Raw genomic sequence first — 24,477 nt, 5'->3', positions numbered from 1 at the left:
ACCTCTATCACACTCTCACATATATCACTCCTTCATGGCTTTTGAGAGTTGTGCTTGTGTCTTGTATATGAGCCAACAAATGAGCATGCTTTTCTTGCCATTTATGCTTCCATCTTAGCATGATTTAGCCACTGTATTTGGCATGTTTAAGCTCTGTCCAGAGCCGGTTTGATCATTTGAGCTTGATAATGCATGCCCCTACTGTAATGCTCTTCACTAGTTTTATGCTTTTGGCCCTTAACATGTTGTGCATGTGTTGCTTGCATATTTTAGCGTTGTTTGTCATGCCATTTCAGCACTGAATGCAACCTCTCTCATTTCTTCACTTTTAATTTGCTTTGGGGGTTGGTTGGCCTTAGGGTTGTGTTTAAGTTTGAGATGGAGCTTATGCTCAATGGCTTTAACTCTCTTTTGAGGGTTCCTCCTAGCCAAAGGCATGAACTCTCTCATGTCCTAAACCATCCTTTGGGTGAGCCCTCTCTTATTAGAGGACTTTCACATTGGACTTAATCGGCTAAAGGATTAATCGGTACAATAAAATGTGTAAACAAAACGAACCAAGTAAAACATAAGCAAGATAACATTTGTGTTGCATTGCATGTGTTTGGATCGGACGTTACTCCAAACACAAGGAATGAGGGGCATTTCATACTCAAAGTGATGAAACGTGCCGCATTTCTTGGTCGCTGTCACCTTTGATCATGCTTGATAGGGTGGTGGCCATTCGAGTCTTATGTGCGCATTTATGATGCTTGTACAAGCTTGGTCCTTTGGCCATCATGCATTGAGATGCTTGATTGGTGGTTTGAGAGCCAAGTGCCATACTTCTTTGTGCTTAAGACATGATAAGGAGGTGGCAGTACATACATTCCTTGAAGAATACACTACTTTGCCTCTGTTTGCTCTCCATTACAGCAAAAAAGAGAATTCCAGGGAAAGGGTGGCCAAACAGCCAGTGGCAATGGCCGACAGCAACCTATGGTAGCTGATCGGCCAGTGGCAGTGGCCGACAGCCACCTATGGTAGCCGATCGGCCACCAGTTGAAGAGTTGTTCAAAGTGTTCCTGTTTTGGAGCAAAGGCAGTCTGTTAATTGGTATGAGGCTCAAAGATCACAGCAAAGTGAAAACAAAGGCATTCAAAGGGCAATGGATTTTCGAGAGGAAGCCAACCGAGCATGCATGTCTCCCTCGCCTGCGAGGCCATTTTATTGCTTTAATTAGTTAGCGTAGCTAACTAATTAGTTTAATTTGGTTTGTAACATTATAATTAGCTTAGCTTAGATTAGCTTAGCTTATTTATTTGGACCCTCCTTCGAGAGGGCACAATGTTGTAATACGCGTGCATGCGTGTGTGCATGTCTTCCAACCTCACATCTTTCTCCCTTTTATTTTACCGCTTTCGATGGTTAGATAAGGGCGTTTTGATTAGCATACCTTATGCTTGCATATGTGCATCATTCATTTGTCTTGCATGCACCGAGGCTCGGCGCATCATTCAAACTGCATTGTATTTCAATACCTATTTGAATACGTGTATCAAATTGTTGCATTCATATGCCATTTTAGATAGCCCAGCCTATTTAGTTGCATTATTGTATATGTTGCATTAGGCATTTAACATAGCTAGGATCATGCATGACTAGCTCCTGTTTTGGCCTGGAGTACACTGTAAGTTTTACGCTTCAGCATGCTTGCATGAGTGTGGGTGTTGCCATGTTTCGCATGCTTGCCATGAGGCTACGTGCTTAAGTGATTAACTACATGAATGACTGTGGATAAAGGCTTTGTTACTTGAATTGGAACAATTCGATGAGTGAGTTTTACGCCCATTTTTCGAAGTGGCAAATCATGTTTTAAAGCCCACTTGAGGGTGGGAAATCCGCACTTTAGCCCACTTGAGGGTGGCACTTTCAAACCATTTTCGAAAACAAACATGAATTGATTTGTTCCAAATCTTGCGACTTAGTCTATACTTGTATGTTGTGCGCATCACATAGTAATGTTAGCTAATAATCAGAATAAGAACACATGTGTTTATAAAACAACATATCATGCTTAGTAGAGGCCAATCCTTTGATCGGGCGAGCGGGGGTGCTCATGTCATGACCTTTCCCTCTCGTACCCAAGTTCCTGAGCCGAGGCAACTTTGGTGATGAAGGACACGTGGCATTTGGCACGAGTCAGCGTTTCCTAAATTTCCCAAAAATAAAACATTTAGGTGGCGACTTTGTAATCTGGCAAAGTAGTCCAATTTTGGCATTATTTGATCTAAAATCATTTTTCCAAAATGATTTGCCGGATTGGACTCTTTGGTGTTTATCGGTCTCACATTGCACTTTGTGAGATTAGATTCAGAACCGTGACAGGAGTCCGAACTGTAGGACCAATCCGTGCCTCTCCAAAAGGGGGGTGCACGAAGAAAGTCAAGTCTACACATTGATAGTGACTCCGAGTGCTAGAATACCCATTGGAGGTGCATGGGATACAGAGGCTACTGCTGGTTGTGGTTACTGTTGCTGCAGCCTGTTTATCACTTCAGCTTGGTGGGCTGTAGCTTCAGCTCGACGGGCAGCATCTTGCTACATGGTTTCTACTGTTTGTTGGAGATGATGAATCAAGTCCTCCATACTGGCTGCAGGGTATTAAGTCATTTGAGCAGGCGAATAATCTCTGGCTGGCCTGAATGTACTGGATGTAGAAGATTGGTCCTGACTAGATGCAGGTGATTGTAGGACTGGTGAATTATGCCTAACCCTCCTCCGTATAGTAATCGGTGGGAGTAAAGCAAACACAGGCTGTCTCTTGACAAGATCTCTGGATCGGTAAAGTCTCCTCACGCGGGTCTAGAGTGCTTGTGGGGTAACCAAACTGTCCGAACCAATTGTGATAAACTACCTTGCAAAAAGAAATAAAGCAAAAGGAAAACAAAAATTAGAAACCGCAGAGCACTTCAGCTCAGATGTGATCAACACACAGTTATAATCAAAAGCTATAGGATTGTACTCAACACTGATTTTTGCCCCCAAATTTGATACCCAAACTTGCAGCTGATATGCACGTTCCTGTAGAGTTTCACTCTAAAAGCACATAACAGTTAAGTGAGAACCAAAACACCCCTATGAGGGGGTAAGGTTACCCTGTCCTAGTTTCATCAGGAGCTAGAGTTCACTATTCAAACAAAGTGTTTCACACAATCCTGCATTCGAGTAAGCAACCTGTTCCTAGTTTGGAACAATCTCTGCGGCTTTCGATTTGCAACTAGGTTGATTGGTCAAAAAGGATACCTTAGCAAGACTACCTAATAGACCTCTCACACCTAACACCGAGAAGTTAAAGGAGGATCAAACGGTACACTGGTAGTCCAGTTCCAAGGGTTGTGTTCCCATTGTGGTAGAGCCCGCGACCAATCAGCCTTTTGGCAAGCTTTTCCAAGCGAGCCTCCGACAAACCGTCCAAGAATAGCAGATGGCAAACACAGTGACTTAGGCACACCAATGTAAATGAAAATGCAAAGAAGCACATAAGTGTTGATAAAATGACATATCATGAGTTCGAGTCAAGTTCTCTAAATGCCCAGCAGAGTTGCCAGAAACTGTAGCTCGGCTTTTCGCGCCTCATTTCGGAGGTTGGAAAGAAGCCCTACAGTTCAGACTCCCGTGGCTCTGAATCTAACCTCACAAGTGCAATGTGAAATTGATAAACACCAAAGAGTCCAAATCTGGCAAATCATTTTGAAAAATTGATTGTGAATCAAAATTATCAAAATTGGACTGCTTTGCCAGGTACAGAGTCGCCACCTAAATATTTTATTTTAGGGAAATTTAGAAAACCCATGACTCATGCCAAAGGCCACGTGTCCGTCAACACCAAAGTTGTCTCGGCTCGGGAACTTAGGTACGAGAAGGCAAGGTCACGAACTGAGCACCCCCGCTCACTCGATCAAAGATCGGCCTCTACTAATCTTGATATGATTTTTATCAACATTATATGCTCTTGTTCTAGTTTATTAGGCAAGCATTACTACGTGATGCGCACAAGCAAGTATAAACTAGTTTGCTCAATTTGGAACAATTCAATTCATATTTGTTTTCCGAGAAAGGGGTTTGAATTTGCCACTTCAAGTGGGCTTAAAGCTTGAGAATTTGCCACTCAACAAAGTGGGCTTAAAGTTGTGAGTTTTCCACTCAACAAAGTGGGCTTAAAACATACATTTATTGAATTGTTCCAATTCAAACAACAAGCCTCTGTCCACAGGCATTCAAGCAGTTTAACAAGTAAGCATTTAGCCTCATAGCAAGCATGCTAGACATGGCAATCACTCACACTCATGCAAGTATGCTAAAGCACTAAAAACTCACATAGTATTCCAAGTTAAGAAGATATGAGTTAGAAAAATGCATGATTCCTAACTATGCCAAATGTCTAATACAACACATGCGATATGCAATTAATAGGCTCGGTTACTAATATGGCATGTTATTTTCAACAATTTGATAGCATGCATTTTAAACAAGTATTCATCAAATGTATTTAAACAACAATGCAGTTTGAATGATGCGCCGAGCCTCGGTGCATGCAAAACAAATGAATTGATGCAAATATGCGATGTGCTAATTGAAATGTGATGCTGATAATCTAACCATCATAAGGGGATAAATAAAAGGGAGAAAGACGTGGAGTTGGAAGGCATGCACATTATTACATTATGCTCTCACGAAGGAGAATCTGAACGAATAAAGCTAAGCTAAGCTAATTAGGCTAATGAAATAAATAGCTAAACTAATTAACTAATGATTACAACACTTTGAATTAACTAACTAGTAAGCTAATTAAATTACACAAATGCAAGTAAGCTAAGTAATTAAAGTATTTAACTACTTTGCCACTACTCCGCCTCGGGAAATGGAAGATGTGCATGCGCATGCTGGGATATCACCCGAGAAGACCTCCATTTTGCTCTCGAAAGCCTCTGTTTGCAAAGTTGAACATTTCCAGAACCATTTTGCTCCACCTTAGCAACTCTCTGGTGAGATTTGCATCAGTGACCAGCCGGCCATTGGTAAAGACTGTTGGCCATAAAAGTGGCCTACCGGCCATCAATGGTGCTCTGCCGGCCACTTGCTGGCCACTAATGCACTAGTTCATCTTGTTGCAACAGAGGACAAACAGAGCAAAAGGAAGGCATTCTCACAGATTGTTTGCACAACTCATCCCCCCTTTTTATGAGCAAATCCAAGGAGTTATGAACTTAAGCCACAAACCACTAATTCAAGCAATTTCATTGCATGATGGCTTGTGATTCAAAATGTGCAAGCTCAATAAATGAAACATAAGACACACCAAAAATCATCACCCTGTCATGCATGATCAAAGGCAATGAAGACCTAGGAAACTTGAGACATTTCATCATTTTGAGTATGAAATGTTCCAATTTTCCTTGTGTTCAATTAACGTCTGATTGAACACACAAGTTATTATCTTGCTCACTTTTAGTCCCAAGTTTTAGTTACCCATTTTACTTTACTAACCATTCCTTAATCCAATTAAGTCCAAAAGGTGAGTTAAAGTCCTCTAATGGAAAAAAAAAGTTCAAGACACAAGTTGCTTTAGGTATGAAAGAAGCATCATACCATTGGTAATGAACCCCCTAAGGGATTAAACCATTAAGTATGAAACCTCAATTTCACACTTAGGAAAACAAATGACTTGAAACAACTTTCAAAGAAAAATTAAAATCCAATAAAGGAGGGAGGTTGCAGAGATTATACTTGTTGAAATTACGTATAAAAAGCCCAAAATAAGTACTATCAACTCAAACAAGTGCTGTCTAATGGCCTAAAACACCAAGCTTGTGAGAACTATTACACTACAAGCATGCAAAACAAGATTCAAGTGACTTAACCAACCAAAATAGAGTTAAAATAGTCTAGGTCAGAGGCCGAAACATGTTGGAATTAAGCTAAAATAAACTAACACATGGCACCAACTAGGCTAGCAAACAACACACAAGGAGGGGAGGCTAACCCCTCCAAATTTGGACTTCAAAATATGATTTTCACCACTGAAAAAGCTCTGAAATTCAGTGTTTAAAATCTTGGAAAAAGACAGTTTGAAAGTGGGAAACACAAGTGGAAAAGCCTTACAAACAAGGTACAAAAAAGGGTGAACCACCCCTATCTTAAAATGGCTTCAAACCACAAATTTCATCCCACTTTGCCAGAGTTTTTATAGCCCAAAAACAACTCAAAACAGTGGGAAAAAGATAAGAAAATAAGTATGCAAAGTAAGCTAACAAAGCAAATATTATACCTCTTGAAGAGAAGAGTGATTCTAGGCAACAATTCAAGCCAAAACTAACTTCTAGAGCTCCAAGAAGGCCTCAAGGAACCTCATCTCAAAGGTGATCAAGTTTAGTTAAGGAAGTATAGGCAAGAGTGTAGAGTAAGTTGGCAAAAGTGTAGAGGATTTGTAGAGAGAGAGAAAAAATTTTGCGTCTAAAATTTTCTAACCTTAAAACATGAGAGAGGGGGTCCCGGATATAGAAAACATGAAATCTATACAAGGAGATCCAACCCTCCACGTGTGGACAAATGCAAGCATCTGTGCAAACAGTTGGTACAATTGGCATAAAATATCTGCAGAAAACACTAGTGGCAGGCCAACCATCAGTGGTGGCCGGCAAGGTATCATTGGTGGCCAGCAGGGCACATAAATGGCCGGCCGACCAAAAATGATGGCCGGCAGCCTCTAGGGATGGCCGGCAGGCCACCAGAGGTTGTAGGCTAGAAAGTTAAAGGCCTAGTCCAAAAATGAGACAAAATGGATGCAGGGTTTAAAAGGCTCAAAGTTGTGGCGTTCCGCTGAGGACTTCAAGCGCTCGGCGAGCAAGCAGACTCATCATTGGGTGTACCTAAAAGGACATCCAAGTTGTAAGGGCCATAAAAAATGGGGTGTCCGCAACGTCTATCTCCCAGGATACAACGATCAATGTCTTGCACTAGCAGCACTACTATTGCAAGCCTAGCGAACTTCGCTGTGCATGTACTCTCTTTATAGGAAAATTAGACTCTAGAAAAATGAAGAATAAATGCAAAGTGAATAAGGAGTGGCAATCCTTTTTTCTAAAAAGAAGTAAGAGAGATGGAATTTATAGATTCCTTCATGACTCTTCAGAAAGGTTGTGACCCTTCAAAAGGACACACATTTCCATCTCAAGAGTGTAGACACCCCATTTTTTACTGCCCTTAAGACTTGGGCATTACTGATGGTTTGCTCGATGATGAAAGGTGTGCAGGGCAAAGGTTCAATTTCTTCGGCAATGAGAGGGTCAAATCCCAACTTCACACCCCATTTTGGACCAAAGCTATTTTGAATGGTTTTTAGACCTTAAAACCCTCTCTTTCAAAACATTTTTGAAATAAAGTTTCTACGATGTTCCGAGGCTCACATTTTGTCAAAAAATGTGCTTTTCGATAAACCGAGCAAGGACAAAGTGGAAATGAATGAAAGAGAGATGAAATCTTTGAAAAATCTTTCAAAACACCTTGCTTAGGGGTTTGAAGTTGAAGAAAAGAGGAGAAGAGGGGAGAAGCCAAGTTGGAGAAGAAGATAGGCAAGAATTGCTAAGAGAGGGACGAGCAGTCCTCGCTAAATCAAGCTTATTTGTCTATACACTTTGATTTAAGCTATGAGGCCACCACCGTTGGAAAGAAGACTTCCGGGGCTTCATTTTTCATTCAAGAATCTCTTAAATCCGAGACCGGAGGGCGGAGATATGATTGGTTGAAGTTGGGCATCATCCCGGTTGGACTGAAACTGAGCAGCCTTCACTAAAACAAGAATAACTTTTTGCACAGTTGGAATTTTGATGCAAGGCTGGTTCCATTGGAAATCTTACTTCCGGGGCTTCAATTTTGATACAAGAATGACCTGAAAAGGAGTTCATATGAAGAAGTTATGCCCGTTTGAAGTTGGACCTACAGAGCAGATTTTTCCTGCCGACCGGCCAAAACAAATGGCCGACCGACCGAATAGATGGCCGACCGGCCAGAAAAGATGGCTGACCGACCAAGTTTGCTAGCCGATGACCTTCCGGAGTATTCTACAGATTGAATGGATGCCAGCTGTGCCAGCTGGAATGCACAGACTCTGCTCCCCATGCACGTGTGTGGCTGTTTGCACCCTTTGCACCCCTTTTGACCCTCTTTTTTTGCACCCTTTGCTCAAAGCTTCTTGAGGAAGCTTTGACCCCTTGTCTTGGCTTCCTCAAGAAGCTTTCACCTTTGCATTAGCTTCTCTTAGAAGCTTGGTCCCTTTGACCCTTTTGTATAGCTTCTTTGAGAAGCTTTATGCCATTTCCTTGCTCTATAAAAGAAACCCATCCTCCTCCATTGTTTTGGTTCAGCAAAATCAGACCTAATACATACATACAACATATATATCACCCTCTCTCTCTATATCTCCCTCTCTCTCTTTACATTTGGGTGTGTTAGAGTGTTCAAAGACCCTTGTTCTTGGCCTATTGCACCACACCTCATAGCCATACACCACTACCATTGGACTGAGGTTCTTGGGAGGGTTTATTGAGCTCCAAAAGATGGTTTTTGGCCCCTGAAGCTGCTGGTCTCGAATTTGGTCTTCAAGGGTAAGTTTCTTCCCCTTTTTAGCACTTTCTTGTACCTCATTTTAGCCTATCTTTCTTGTTGATTTGAGTTTGGTGTATAACATAAAAAAGTATTTTTTTTTTTTTTTTGTGTTTAAGATACTTCATTAAGACCACTTTGGTGTTTGGGGTTGTTTGACCCCTCTCAGGCCTTGTTTGGCCTCATTTTTGTGCATTTTTAGTGAGCTCCGGGGCCACCTTGTTTGGGCCTCCTCGCCACTGAAATCTTGAGGGATTTCAGTGGTGAGGATGGTGGTTTAAGGTCCTAAGAAGGAGAGGGTCATCCCCTCTCCTTGTTGTCTTGTTTGATGCCTTTTTTGGCCTTACAAAGGGGCCTATATTTGCACACTTCTTGAGCTCGGTTCAGGCATTTTTCAATGGGTTTTAGGACCCCCATAAGCCATTTCCAGAGTTGTTTTGGTAATATTGAGTGTCCCTCTTACATGTGTATAACAACCCCTTACATAGCCTTCCAAAGGAGCACCTCATTCTAACATGTGTTGGCTCTATTTCAGTAGGTATTTGGTGTTTATTTAGCATGTTTTACCTCTGTCCCATGTTGGTTTGTTGACCCTTGGCATGCATCATACACTTGCTTTGTATTCCTCTATTTTGCCTAGAAATGCATCTTGCCTTTGGACCACCATGCTTGCATATTTTGGCTTAGCTTTGTGAAGTTTTTGGTCATGTTTTAACACACTTAAGGTCTGTCTTGGGTCTTTGGATTCATGTTTTCCATGCTTTGTATAGCTTCTTTGCATTCTAGCTTACTAGCCTTAGGTGTGTCGGTCACTAGTATGCTTTACTTGGCTTGTTCTCATGATTTGGCATCATTGGAGACCACATTTCAGTCCATGTTCCATGCTTGCATACTTGCATTTTCCATCCCTTTCATGCTTTGAAGAGTTGATGGCTTATGCTCCATGTTTAATGCCTTGTGCATGCATGCTTGTGTGTGTTTTCATGCCTTTATTGCATCATTTTGGCCACTGTTTTGGACCTAGTAGAGAGCTGTCCAAGTTAGTGTAAGACCATCCTTTGCATGTTGATGCATGCTCACCTTGTGTGTTGTGGCATACTTGTGTGTTGTTGCATGTTTAGGTTGCTTAATATGATGCATGCCTTGCACACTTGCATGCTTAGATCACATCTTGTATGCTTGTCACTCCCATTATTATTCCATATCTTGCATGCTTGCTCATTTAGGTTGTGCACCTAACATGCATTGTGCATTACTTGCTTGCATGCCCATGTTGCATACTTAGCCCCCATGCCTAGGTTGCATTGTATAGAGCATGCATGTTTTGCCTCTTGAATTGAGTATGATAGAGGTTGGGCTTTATGTGTTTAATTGGTTTGCATGTCATTTGAAATCAAAATGCACAACTTGGTTTCTTGGGCCATCACGCATTGAAATGCGCGATTGGTGGTCCGAGGGTCAAGCACCACCCTCCTTTGAGTCATAAGCATGATAAGGGGTGTGTTGGTGCACATATTTGCTTGAAATACATTGCCATGCCTTGTCTGCCCTCTGCTGCTGTCAAACAGGTTTCAGTAGGAAGAATTGGCCGGCCGGCAGCGTTGGGTGCCAACCGGCAAAATAGGTTTGGCCGAGAGCATAATGTTTAGCCGATGACCATTCTAAATGGCCGGTGATGATCTCACTCAACCGGTAGTTTCCCACAACACTCAGAGAAGCAACCTTGGAAGTTGTGCAATTTTCAGAGAAGCAGAACAGTCAAAGCAGAGGCAAACTTGTGTATGGCAGTGACTTTCCGAGCGGAGCCAAGCGCGCATTGCATTGGGCCCTCTTCCCGAGGCCGTTTACTGCTTTCATTAGATTAGTTAATTTGTTAATTAATTAATTGATCTGTAATAATTAAGTAGCTTGTAGGTTAATTAATTTGTATTATTCTTTTGGTCCCTCCGAGCGAGGGTGAATTTGTAATAAGTGTGGGTGCATGTGTGCATGTCTTCCAACCCCCACTTCTTTCTCCCTTTTACTTACCTGCTTTTGATGGTTAGTATTAGGACATGTTTACTTTAGCATAACTTATGCTATGCATGCGTGCATCATTCATCAGTATTGCATGTACCAGGCTCGGCGCATCATACTAACTGCATAAGTATTTCAAATCTAACTTGAATACATGCTACTTGTGCATTTTCACATGTCATTTATAGACTAGCCGAGCCTACTCTAGTGACATTCCGCATGTGTTACATTATCCATCTTAACATGAACTAGGATCATGCATATGATTACTAACTAGTTTCCGTTTTGGCTTGGAGTACTTTGTAAGTCCTTTTGCTTTAGCATACCGCATGCGTGTGAGTGTTGCCATAATTGCATGATTACCATGAGGCTAGCTGCTTATGTGATACAACTACTTGAATGCCTATGGATGGAGGTTGAATTACCTAAATTGGGATAACGCATTAAAACTGTGAGTTTTAAGCCCACTAGATAGTGGCAAAACCATCTTTTCTAAAGCCCACTTGAGGGTGGCAAAACCTGCATTTTAGCCTACTTGCGAGTAGCAAACTATTTTCAAAACAAACATGTAATGTTTTGTTCCAATTTAGGCGATTTGGTCTATACTTGTTTGTTGTGCGCATAACATAGTAATTCTAGGCTAATAACCGGAATAAGAACACATAACGTTTTTCAAAAAAAGATATCACGGTTCGTAGAGGCCAATCCTCGGATCGGGCGAGAGGGGGTGCTCATAGCTGACCTTCCCCAATCGTACCCAAGCTCCCGAGCCGAGGCAACTTGGGTGATGACGGACACGTGGCCTTTGGCACCGAGTCAGGGTTTCCTAAATTCCCCTATAATAAAATATTTAGGTGGCGACTCTGTATCTGGCAAAGCAGTCCATGTTTGGCACTTCTTTCAAAAAATCTGTTTTCTCAAAACGATTTGCCAGATTTGGACTCTTTGGTTCAGATTAAGAACCGTGACAATTCGAGTCCGAACTGTAGCGAAGTCCCTCGCGGACGTGTTACAAAGAGACACAACCATTGGAGTAAATTAAAATTCAAATTTTTTAACAATCCCCCACATGAATGAAATTTACAGAAAGGACATGCAAAACATGCAGACAAAGAGAGAGTACATTAAGGAAATACCTTGCATCGGGACAGGTAGCTTTTGACTTTGAACATTCCCTAGTGAAAGCTTATCAGACTTACTAGCTAATCAGTGGATGTGATGCCTTGAACTGTTCAGCCGTTTGTGTAAGCCAAGATAATAGAATTCACATAGAATATCTCCAGACACAGTTTATGTGATAACTCTGTTCCGTATTATGCTAATGGGTCCTTATTATGAATTTGATTATGTGTCAGATATGATTTTGTGTGCCAATTATGTGAATATATATGGTTTTGAATTTCTATCTGTTCACCGTAGGACTATCTGTTTGATTATCTACTTTGGAAATTAAATTGAAGGCCTTATCGACCACAGAACCCGAAATTGACTGCGCCATTGTGATTAGCGTAATTTTTAGAGCCTACAGTGAAATTTAATTGAAAATTGATTTGGATCAAATTAATTAGATTAAATTAATGGGTTAGTGCTCAATTATTTTACATTAGAATAATGTGTTTGGGAGGGGACTTTTAGAGGCCATTATACACCCTCACTTTGTTCCTCTTGAACTCATCATCTGAAATTCCCCTCTAGAGAGAGAGAGAACCGGATTTAGAGAGAGAGAGGGTTCAATTTTGGAGATTTTACTAAGGAGCTCAAGCTTTGAAGGGCTAGGCTCAAGAACTTGCTTCTATTGGGAAGATTGAGCTTCTAGGTAAGTAATTGATTATAAATTCGTGAGTTTAATCTTGTAATTTTGTGAATTCAAATGAAGGGTGATCAAGAATAAGAATTATGTTGTATTTGATGAATTTGAAGTCATGGAATGCATGCATGTGTATAATTGCCATGAATTGGTGTAGTTGAGTATGAAAGATATGATCCATGTAGAATCTTGGCTAGAATCCATGCTTGTGACCACCATTTGTACAATTTGAGTTGAAATGGAAGTTATATCTCATATGCATGTACCATTCATAAGAAGTATGAGCTTGAATGCATGAAATTGTTATGTTGAAAGTGAATTTGGTGTAGATTGGGACATGCATGTGATTAAATTGTGAAATTGAGCTTCATTGTGTTGCAACTTGGTGGTTATACCATGTTAGAATATGTATATGTGAGGTTTGAGCCAAAATCATGCATTTGGAACCTTTGAACATCAAATTGAAGCCCAAGAACACGTTTTGGAAGCCAAATAACGAGTTTCATTATGGGGCTGCCTTGGACACCCAAGGTATAAGTCCCGTTTGGGTTATTGTATATAGGATTACTAAGTTTGCTCATTTTCTCCCTGTGAAAGTTTCGTAGGATGCTTATAGACTAGCAACTGTTTACATCGACCAGATTGCTCGTTGCATCGGGTCCTAGTATCTATTGTTTTGGAGAGGGATCCTAAAATGTGTTTGAATTCTGACAAGCCTTCAAGAGGCGATGAGAACTGGATTGTGAGTCAGCGCTACTTTCCATCTGCAAATTGATGTATAATCAGAAAGAACTTTTGAGAGAAATGCTCCAAATATGTGCAGTAGATTTTTCAAGGAATTTGGAAGATCTATTCAATGTTGGCAGACCTTGCTTACAACTACAGCCTACACTCTAGTTTTTGTGTGACGCCATACAAACCTTGTATGGAGGAAAAGATAAGTCTCTAACTGATTAAGAATAGAGTGTTGCATGATTTTGAGACTAAGTAATGGCTATCAAAAAGAATTGGAACCGTTGAATGAAAAGTGTTCCGAATGGTGTCCGACTAAAGATGAAATAAGTTTAGAGGACCAAACTTCCTAAAGGAAAGAAGACTGTGATAACCCCGTTCCGTATTATGCTAATGGGTCCTTATTATGAATTTGATTATGTGTCAAATATGATTTTGTGTGCCAATTATGTGAATATATGTGGTTTTGAATTTCTATCTGTTCACCGTAGGACTATCTGTTTGATTATCTACTTTGGAAATTAAATTGAAGGTCTTATTGGCCACAGAACCCGAAATTGACTTCGCCATTGTGATTGGCGTAATTTTTAGAGCCTACAGTGAAATTTAATTGAAAATTGATTTGGATCAAATTAATTAGATTAAATTAATGGGTTAGTGCTCAATTATTTTTACATTAGAATAATGTATTTGAGATGGGGCTTTTAGAGGCCATTATACACCCTCACTTTGTTCCTTTTGAACTCATCATCCGAAATTCCCTCTAGAGAGAGAGAGAATCGGATTTAGAGAGAGAGAGAGAGAGAGAGAGAGAGAGAGAGTTCAATTTTGGAGATTTTGCTAAGGTGCTCAAGCTTTGAAGGGCTAGGCTCAAGAACTTGCTTCTATTGGGAAGATTGAGCTTCTAGGTAAGTAATTGATTATAAATTCATGAGTTTAATCTTGTAATTTTGTGAATTCAAAGTTAAAGGGTGATCAAGAACAAGAATTATGTTGTATTTGATGAATTTGAAGTCATGGAATGCATGCATGTGTATAATTGCCATGAATTGGTGTAGTTGAGCATGAAAAATATGAACCATGTAGAATCTTGGCTAGAATCCATGATTGTGACCACCATTTGTACAATTTGAGTTGAAATGGAAGTTATATCTCACGTGCATGTACCATTCATAAGAAGTATGAGCTTGAATGCATGAAATTGTTATATTGAAAGTGAATTTGGTGTAGATTGGGACATGCATGTGATTAAATTGTGAAATTAAGCTTCATTGTGTTGTAATTTAGTGGTTATACCATGTTAGAATATGTATATGTGAAGTTTGAGCCAAAATCATGCATTTGAAACCTTTGAACATCAAATTGAAGCCCAGGAACATGTTCTGGATTTTCCAGAATTTTGATGTCCGCACGAGCGGGGAAACCGCCGCTTGAGCGTAAAATTCGTGTTCCCAGTATTTTCTGCAGACATGGTGTCCGCTCGAACGGGGGAGTTCACGCTCGAGCGGGGAGCCATGTAGAGAGGTCTTCCGCTCAAGCGCTAGAGTGCACGATCGAGCGCAAATTCGACATAACCAGTACTTTTGCAGGCCTCAAGGGTCCGCTCGAGCGGGGAAGTCCACTCTCGAGCGGGGACCCTGTTTTCTGAAATTTTGAAAAGACATTTTGTGTTTCATTTTCTGTCCTCTTTCACTTCTAAGTACTCTTAGGCATGCATTGAGCATTGTAATTAAGTTAAAGAGATAAGAATGAAGCCAAAAGAGGAATGTGTGAATTTAAGAATGGATTGAATCGTGTGTGACCCATATGTGCCATATGATGTGTAGGGTCAAGCTCCAGGGCAAATCCACAAGCCGATCACTGTGAGTAATATCTTAACAAGATATTTGAAATATATTATTGTCCAATTGTTTACTTCTATGTAAGTTTTGTAAGTTCATTAATTTGAATGGTGGACAACGATTGACATAAATGATTGGGCCGAAGGCCGATTGACATAAATGATTGGGCCGAAGGCTGATTGGCATAAATGATTGGGCCAAGGGCCGATTGACATTAACGATTGGGCCAAAGGCTGATTGACATAAATGATTGGGCCAAAGGCCGATTGACATAAATGATTAGGCCAGAGGTCGATTGACATAAATGATTGGGCCAGAGGCCAGTTTGACATGAATGAATGGGCAAGAGGCCAGTTTCACATGAATGAATGGGCCAAAGGCCAATTTGACATGAAAATCTGAATGGGCCAAAGGCCAGTATGACAAATGGAAGATAAATGGGCCAAAGACCAGTATGTTTGGAACCACAGTCACTTGACTTAAATTGTGTATATATATATGTTAAATAGAAATATGAATTGGGCCCAAAGCCGTTTGAAGCATGTTGTTCTACGTACCGTTTATATAACTCCTTTATTTGATATTATTCACTGGGCTATTATTCATGTGTTTGTAGGTGAGCCAAGAGAAGTCCAAACCCAGCCCCAGTGAAGTATGTGTGGAACAACAAAGGTTTTGAAGAGTCAGCCCTTGCGTCTCATGCACGAGACTCGTCTTCGCCTCTTTGTCATTTTGTTTTGTGTTGTCATGTTGGCAAAGTCTTTGGACATGTCTGTATATAGTTTTCATGGGTTGACTTAATTTTGGATGATCCTGTCTGTACATAACTTTTGGTACTATACCTCTATTGTGAGTTATTAATGTACATACTTATGGTTTGTTATGATGTGCCATGTAAGCACAGTTCTATGGACAAAGCTTTAAATTGCTTCCGTTTGGCCCCCGTTAACTCTGTTAAAATACGTTTGGTTTGGTTTGAGGCCGTAGGTAACCTTATGATTATTGGCCGGTTATGTCCTTAACCCACGGGGACGGCTTCGGGTCATGACAGTTTAGTTCTCACGATTGTGCCCGTTTTGGCCTTGGGCATCTCCTGGTATTTCATGAGTGCTTTAGAGAATTTTGCCTTATCAATTCTCATAGAAGCGGCCCCCTCACACTCATATAGGTGATCCTTATTTCGAGTCACTTAAATACTCCTCTTGAAAGATACCCCTCGAGGGTCTTTAAGATATAAGTGATCATTAAAAGCATAGCTTACCCTATGTCCCCTATATACAACAAATGTTGCAGATATCACTCTCATCATAGGAATGGATAGGAGATAGACTCCTTTAGTGATTTCTGGCTAGCCACACATAACTTAGCTGTCCCTTTAAACTTAGTTCTTCGGATCTCTAGTCATTTGAGTAGGGTTACCATTATGATGACTCTGATGTAATAGGCTTTAATCACATTCCCCTCGATGAACTTTTCCGTATTTGCTCTCTGGTGAAACCTTCTGTTTAGCAGCCGCTATTTTTCGTTTGACCTCTTAGTTATATATCATGGAGCAATTAGAGGATCCATTATATTATCCTTACACAATATTCACAGCTGAAAGCAAATGTCTTACGGTATTAAGTCTTTGATTACTTCGAGACTTATTGTTGCTCTATGTCACTCCTATTTTCAAATTTAAATAATAAACATAGAGGTATTCTTAGGAGTTAATGAAACCATATTTGCTTCTACTCCAACTTTGTCGTACAAAAAGAATTGAGATTCTTTGTGGACCTACAATCAGAACCGTTACTTTGGTGCAATCCTCCAAGCACCACGAAATTTTAAGCATTCCAAGGAAACTTAATTTCTTTTGATGGTGTATAATTACACAAAAATATTAATACACTCCCACAATTCTGAGATAAATCAGAATATATCATTACTTGTCATGCTTGAACTAAATAACAAGATGTAAATTGCTTTGTGAATATAATCATAATACTAATTTGTCTAAAATACGATTAAACTTCATAACTTGCTTTTGAAGTACAAGAAAGAAATGACTAATAACGGTTGTGGCCACAACACTAAATATAATCACAATACTAATTTGTCTAAAATACAATTAGACTTCGTAACTCGCTTTTGCAGTACAAGAAAGAAATGAATAATACCGGTTGTGGCCACAACACTTTGTCAAATAACATTTCTTTCGCCATGATTAATTTCCTTTTGTTTACTGCAACCCTTAATTTCAATCTCAACATGTAATATAAATATCGCTGTATAAATACATTTACATCTTATTTGTCTTATCCAGTATTGGTGACTACGTCGACAATTACCAAAGTTTCTTTCATCCATGAAATATTTTAACTCATATAATATTTCATTACGGAGTTATCAGTCACCACACCAATTTTAGTCATTTTTCCAAAGAATAGTTAGAATTCCTCTTATGTTAAAACACATAGGTTCACATTTTTATCAACACTTTGATAACTAATTAATATCAAATTGTCAACTCTATAACATATGTAGACATGGACAAGATTAACAAGTCAATCATAATCATAATTTTTCCATTAATCTCGCTCTCCCACATTTGTGATAATACATAAATTAGCACAAACAACATGATTTATTTATAGAAAAGTGTCAATGTCACAAATAATAACTCATTCAAAAATATTTGAGACAAAAATGGAATTATCTTTACTAATTCAAAAGATAAACTCCCAAATTAAGAACGTGATTCATGGTTAAACCAAGTCTACCACACAAGTGAAATAAAGATTGAAGACATCCTATCTCACAAAATTCAAAGTTACTTTAAAAATAACTTTCCATTAATTATTAAAAAATAATAATCAACACAAAAGATTCTTCAATCTATGTTCAATTAAAAGGAAGACACAGTTATTTAAATTATCATGTTTAAATATCTCCAATGATCCAGATTGCGTTGATATTGCACGAACACTACTACTACAATCAAACAAAAGTTATTTACACATAATTTTTCTCATAATACTCCAAAAGAAATTCATTGATGATGTCATCATCACAATCACAAATTAATTGAAAATTTCACAGTATATGTATTTGTATACAAAATATTTTCAATTAAACTTAATCATAAAATTATCAATCAATTCTATCAGCATATATTTGATTATCGACATCAAATTAATTTATCTTATACAACCATATAAATTTACCAACAGGTACAAAAGCACTGCCTATCATGATATTAAAGGGAACTAACAAATATAATATTTATAGTTACCAAGCATTGATTGATATTTTCATTTTGTCGGGGAAAACCAATACCAGTATAACTGCATCCAGTTACACAACATAAATATAATTTTGATAATGACAAGGAAAAAACAGTATCATGTAAAGATTAACCACTAAAACAGACGAGTGTAGGTGAGATAACACTTCACTTTTGGGGAAAAGGAAAAAAATACAATTCCCTTCTTTTATGAACAGCAAATATCATAAAGACATGAAAAAGAAACATAAGTGAATATAATACTTTGCAGAAAAGGATAAAACTGCTGCTTTATTACCCCTTTATTAAAACATCACTACTTCAGTCTATAGATTTTTAGGTGTTAATATCTTTACTCTTTTTGAGTATGATGGTATTATATACTTCAAACAATTTTCACAACCTTACCTTAGCGAAATAAAAATGTCATAATCCATTTCATGACAATAAAACTACAAAACAAAAGATATTTCTCCTTTTCCTTTTCCCGTTTTTGATTTTCTAATATTATTATTATTATCTCAAACCAAAAAATACAACCAAACCATGTATAAGATCTATAAAACATGATAAGTAAAACAAACTAGAAACTTAGAATTAAAGAGAAATTTTACAGATGATAGAATGGGTCTTACCAGCATACTTATTTGGGAAGTTCTTGATGGCACTTGAGAAGTGAGTATTTGGGCCCTCCTCCATCTCCTTGCAATCATATTTATAGTAAGGAACCAGCACTGCAAAACTATCGTCTTCCTCATCATCACTCTAGAAATCAAGGGCGTGTGGTTCCAACCACCCAATTGACCAGTCCGAGTCATCGGATTCAGACCTTGACAAACAAACACCATCTGCTCCATTTCTTTAAGATCTCCACAAACTGTCCACAGAAATTCAATTTATTGAGAGCGTCGATGTGCACATGTTGTTGGATTTGAGGTATATATAACTGCAGAAGCAGAGTACGAGAATCTCACCCGTGATGCAGTGTTTCTTGCTATTTCCGAAGCAGCATCACCCGCATTTGCAAACCGATTAACCCAACTAGGAAGTTTAGGCACACCAAGCCTTTGTATTGAATATCATCACGCCGATTGGTTTCTCGGTTTCCAACAACGGATTCAAAAGGCATTAACACATCACTGGCCAAAGTACATTGACCAACCAAAAACCAAAACATAAACCAATTGTAGCATACAAAATGTAATGAAAAGAGAGACAAAGAAGTAGTGGACCCAATCTCCGAGTCAGCATTCCGAAACTCGTAGTTGGACCTCCATCGAGTATGAGTGAATATGTCGGCGTCCCATCCGCCATGAACAACCCAGAAATCCTCTCTGGCGTCGACCCTGACGTCATGTTCTCATACTTGACAGACTCACTCGTTCTCATAATCATCTCCTTCTTGACCTTCAAAGACGCGGCAAGAACATCAACCTTGTCCAAGTGATGGCAATTCGAGACCAAGAACATAGTGTTGGACAATCTTCACTGTATTTAAAATGATTAAATTCTGTTGTGTACAAAACAACAACAAGAATATAAAGAAATAAAGAAAATGAGAGAAATTGTTTGATTACAAAAATCAAACTCGAAATAATAAATAAATAAATAAAAATAGGTTTTATTTTGTTACAAAAACAAAATTAAAATCTGATTACAATAAATAAAAACAACACTGAAAATAAATTAAATAACTTACATGATTTAATTTCTTCGAATTATTTTCTGATCAAGTCCAGTGTTTGACACTGTGTCCTTAAGACAGATTCGTCCTCTCCACGGTGCTTTCAGAATTTGGACGTCTATCTCCCAGGATGAAATGATCTACCACAAACAATAACAGCACTACAAATTATTTGCCTTACGAACACACTAAGCGTTTACACTCTTTCTTTCAGAAATAAAATGCAACAAAATGAAGAATAGAATAAGCAGAGGTGGAATACGAAATTTCTGAATTTTAACATCAAATGAGGGTGGTCCTATTTATAGATGTAAAGGTGGCTCTTGGTTTTAAATTGAACAGGTATGATACCTGTTGGTTTTGAATTCAAACAGATTTGAATTTGTTAATAACTCAAACAGGTAGCAAAAAACGGGAAGGGCCTTGTTTGGGTGTACAGTAAATCCGGATCAGATTATTTCCGGTTTAATACGGGAAGGGCCCTGTTTGGATGTACAGAAAAAACCAAACCAGTTTAATTTGAATTCTGGATTTTATTTTACTAAAAATAAAATTAAATTCAAATGTTTTTGACCCAAAAGATTAGTATTGGGCCGAACAAGCCCAACCCAACCTCACACCACGCACCCGCGCCCAAGCCTAGGCCTAGCCCGCCCGACCAGACGGACGGCTGCGTGTGTGGTGATTTTTGGGTCCAATGGGTCTAGCCCATTTTGCCCATAACCTCTCCCTCTAAAACACTTGGGTACCCCTTGGGGCACACCCCAAGTACCAAACCCAAGCCTTATAAACCCTTTCAAAACCTCCCACCAAATCAATGTGGGACAAGCCTTATTCAAACCTTTAAGGAATTTCCACCAAAACTCTATTTCCATGGTGCACACTTTGGCTTCAATTTCCCATTCACTCGGTAATGGTTTTGAGCAACCAAATATACCACGTGAATCACAACGCGGCATAGAACGCGTTACCACTTTGACCCGTGAAAATCGACGCACGGGGCCCACCAAAAAAATAGATCGAACTTAGGAAAAAATTCTGGTTTTACCCAGAATTTATAACCATTTCCAACAATCCCCCACATGAATGGAATTTGATGACAACGGAAATGCAACAATATGCAAATTTATTGAAAGAATATAAGTCGAAAATATCTTGCATCAAGATAGGTAGTTTTCGGCCTTGAACCTTCCCTAGTGATAACCTATCGGACTTACTGGCTAACCAATGGACGCGATGCCTTGAATTGTTCAGCCGTTTGTGTAAGCCAAGACAATAGATTTCACACAAAATATCTTCTAACACATCGTGGTTCTCACTGTTGTGTTCATTTTGGCCTTGAACGCGCCTGGTTTTCATAAGTGTTTCTAGAGAATTTAGCCTCTTCATTCTCATAGAACCGGCCCCAGTTCAACACTCATATAGGTGATTCTTATTGTGAGTATCTCCTTATACTCATCTTGATTTTATGCCTTAATCAAGATATAAGTAATCATTAAAAGCAAAGCTTATCCTTATACCCCTGCAGACAACATATGTCGCAAATATCACTCTCACCATAGGAATGGGTAGGAATTTTAATCCCTTGGTGATTTCTGGCGAGCCATACATAACTTAGTTGTCCCTTTGAACTTAGTTCTTGGGATCTCCAGTCATATAAGTAGGGTTACCATTATGACGACTCTTATGTAATAGGCTTTAATCCCATCCCCTTCGATGAACTATACACTAGCTCTTTTGTCAAACCTTTTGTTAATGGATCCGCAATATTCTCTTTAGATTTTATATAATCTATTGAGATTATTCCGTTTGACAACAATTGCCTTACGGTATTATGTCGACTTACCATTATACATGTGATTCTGTGCCCTGCCTATTGCAGATTGACTATCACAATGAATGCAAATAGCTAGCACAGGTTTTGGCCACATCGGTATGTCTTCTAAGAAGTGACGAAGCTATTCTGCTTCTTCTCCTGCTTTGTCCAAAGCAATGAACTCGGATTCCATTGTGGATTGTGCGATGCATGTTTGTTTCGTGGATTTCCAAGAAACAGCAGCGCCTCATAGAGTAAAGACATATCCACTTGTGGATTTTGAATCTTTAGTATCCGATATCCAATTTGCATCACAATAACCTTAAGGATTGCTGGATATCGAGTAAAGTTCAAACCATGATCACGGGTGAATCTTAGATATCTAAGAACCCGAATGATCGCTTTCTAATGGTCTTCTCCGGGGTTACTAATGTACCTACTCAATTTACTGATAGCATAAGCTATATCAGGACGAGTAATATTCATTAGGTACATTAGGCTTCCAATGATTTGGGAGTATTTTAACTAAGACACTACATCACCTTTATTTTTCGATAAATAAAGACTGATATCTACAGGTGTTCTAGCTAAATTCAAAATTATCCTTGATAAATTTATCAAGAATTTTCTCAATATAATGAGATTGAGATAATGCATATCCGTCAGATGTTTCAGTAATTTTCATTCCTAATATAACATCTGCGACCCTCATATCTTTCATATCAAATCTTTTGTTAAGCATCTGCTTAGTTGATTTGATCATGTTTTGACTGCTTCCAATGACAAGCATGTCATCCACATAAAGACAAACTATGACATATCCGTGGTCAGTGTTTTTAACATAGACGCATTTGTTACATTCGTTTATCTTAAACCCATTAGTAAGCATTGCATGATCAAATTTTTCATGCCATTGCTTAAGTGCTTGTTTTAATCCATAAAGGGATTTTACAAGTCGACAAACTTTCTTTTCTTGCCCCGCACCACAAACCCTTCGGGTTGCTCCATATAGATCACTGCATTTAGATCACCGTTTAAGAAAGCTATCTTAACATCCATTTGATGTATTTCTAAATTAAACAACGCTGCTATAGCAATAAGCATGCGAATGGATGTTATTCTTGTCACAGGGGAATATGTGTCAAAATAATCCAAGCCTTCCTTTTGTCTGTAACCTTTAACTACAAGTCTTACTTTATACTTGTCAATTGAACCATCTGCTTTCATTTTTCTCTTGAATATCCATTTATATCCAAGATTTTTAGAACCTGGTGGAAGATCCACCAATTCCCAAGTATGATTTTGCATAATGGATTCAATTTCATTATTAACAGCCTCTTTCCAAAAAGGTGCTTCAGGACCTGTCATTGCTGCTTTAAAGCTTTGAGGTTCATTTTCTAACAAGTACGTCAGAAAATCTAGACCAAAGGATCTTGATGTTCTCACTCTCTTACTTCGTCTTAGTTCATCATCAGTTAAATCCTGTTAGTCGAGACCATTACTAGTCTCTTGACTTTGTGTACAATCATAAGTTCTTTTCCGTGAACTTAATTCCTGTCCTTTCTTGTAAGGAAAGACATGTTCAAAAACCACAGCATTCCTTGACTCTATAATAGTGTTCACATTTATATCAGGTATTTTTGATTTATAAGTCAGAAACCGATATGCACTACTATTCTGAGCATAACCAATAAACACACAGTCTACTATTTTTGGTTCAATCTTAGTCTTTTTAAGAACAGAAACTTCAACTTTTGCCAAACACCCTCAGACTTTTAAGTATTTGTAGGAAGGTGGTCGATCTTTCCACAATTCATAAGGAGTGCTGTTGGTTTTCTTGTGGGGTATTCTATTAAGAACATAATTAGCAGACAAAAATTGCTTCCCCCCACAAGTTCTGTGGTAAGCCTGAACTTAGTAACATGGGTGCTGTAGTGTGGTGAATAATGCCATGTTGTGCACAAAATACATCTAATGGTGCATCATATTCACCACCCCTATCACTTCTAATATAAATCAATGAATTTTAAAACAAATTCAAAAAAAAAACCAAAATAATTATGACTACTCAAGTCAGAATTAATGTTTTGACAAAATCATATCCTCATAAAAAAATTTTGCCTAAGAATCAAACAATTCAAAAACCCATTTGATTGTATACATTCTTGCAACTCAATAACAAATAAATGTCACTGTCATAAAAATATTTGTGACAGAAGAAAATTAAATTATCTCAACTAATGCAAGAGATACACCTCCATATTAATAAAATGGTTCATGGTTTAACAAATTCTACTACGCAAGTAAAATAATTATTAATGACATCTCATGTCACATAATTCAATAATCAACATAAAAGATTTCTTAAATTACTTCCCAATTAAACAGACCGATATAATTACATACATCTTCATGTTTAAATTTCTCTGGTGTTTAAACACCCATTCAAAATTGATTAGAAATATTCAAAATAACCTGCTTATGTCCAAAGTCGACATAACAATTTATCATTCCAAATCACTTGAAATTATTGTTAAGAAATAACTTGAGTTGATATCATACATGCATATCAAACGCATCAACTAAAAATAATGAATTAACAAAATAAATTAATCATGCATGATCCCATCACTTGCATCATGAAATAAAAGGATTCTCAACTCATAAATAAAA

General features: G+C 38.5%; 1 long non-coding RNA gene across 2 annotated transcripts; it reads right to left on the bottom strand.

Annotated features, from left to right (window-relative positions):
- Positions 1–18,794: 18,794 nt before the first annotated feature.
- On the bottom strand, positions 18,795–21,130 carry LOC114262579 (uncharacterized). Of its 2 annotated transcripts, none has more exons than XR_014342660.1 (3): positions 20,004–21,130; positions 19,279–19,814; positions 18,795–19,181 (listed from the first exon to the last, which is right to left on the bottom strand). It is a non-coding gene; the product is annotated as an uncharacterized LOC114262579 (long non-coding RNA). The 2 variants fall into 2 exon arrangements; XR_003629427.2 differs by having other exon boundaries at positions 19,279–19,792; positions 20,004–20,782.
- Positions 21,131–24,477: the final 3,347 nt, after the last annotated feature.

The sequence above is a fragment of the Camellia sinensis genome, chromosome 10 (assembly GCF_055761805.1).
Source record: "Camellia sinensis isolate YWXY chromosome 10, ASM5576180v1, whole genome shotgun sequence".
Classification (NCBI taxonomy): domain Eukaryota; kingdom Viridiplantae; phylum Streptophyta; class Magnoliopsida; order Ericales; family Theaceae; genus Camellia; species Camellia sinensis.
The sequence above is the reverse complement of the archived record's forward strand: the minus strand, read 5'-3'. Positions and strand labels throughout refer to the sequence as shown.